Source organism: Coregonus lavaretus (assembly GCF_964263955.1).
Source record: "Coregonus lavaretus genome assembly, contig: HAP1_SCAFFOLD_550, whole genome shotgun sequence".
In the NCBI taxonomy this organism is placed as follows: domain Eukaryota; kingdom Metazoa; phylum Chordata; class Actinopteri; order Salmoniformes; family Salmonidae; genus Coregonus; species Coregonus lavaretus.
In genome coordinates this window covers 119,707-120,000 of record NW_028162133.1, presented here as the reverse complement: position 1 = coordinate 120,000, position 294 = coordinate 119,707, and the positions used below count along the sequence as shown (strand labels likewise).

At 33.0% G+C, this 294-nt stretch overlaps 1 protein-coding gene across 1 annotated transcript in view; it reads left to right on the top strand.

The window, feature by feature from the left end:
* LOC311116505 (sushi, nidogen and EGF-like domain-containing protein 1) overlaps positions 1-30 on the top strand; it is a gene marked incomplete at its 5' end in the record, with an annotated part of 43,531 nt that extends 43,501 nt beyond the window's left edge. The window contains one exon of the mRNA XM_084191593.1: positions 1-30. This exon is cut by the window's left edge and continues 711 nt beyond it.
* Between the last annotated feature and the right edge of the window lie 264 nt (positions 31-294).

The window sequence follows — 294 nt, the reverse complement described above, 5'->3', positions numbered from 1 at the left end:
AATATTTTAATAATAAAAGTTTGAAAATGTACTTTTGTGGCATTTTCTTTTCTCCATCTATATGTAAAATGAAATTGTGCATGAATGTCTAAAGCTTACAGATGTTTTTTATGTGAAACGAAGTAGAGTAGATCATTGTGAAAGGTTAGGGCGTCTATTTGGAGATTGCATATGAGTTCTCTGCATGCATTGCATAGGAACCCACCACGAGGTGTCTATGTTGTATCAATCTGATCATATTTTGGATAGTCTCTGATTGATTTACCTTATAGTCTTATTGAGCAAAATTGTGGC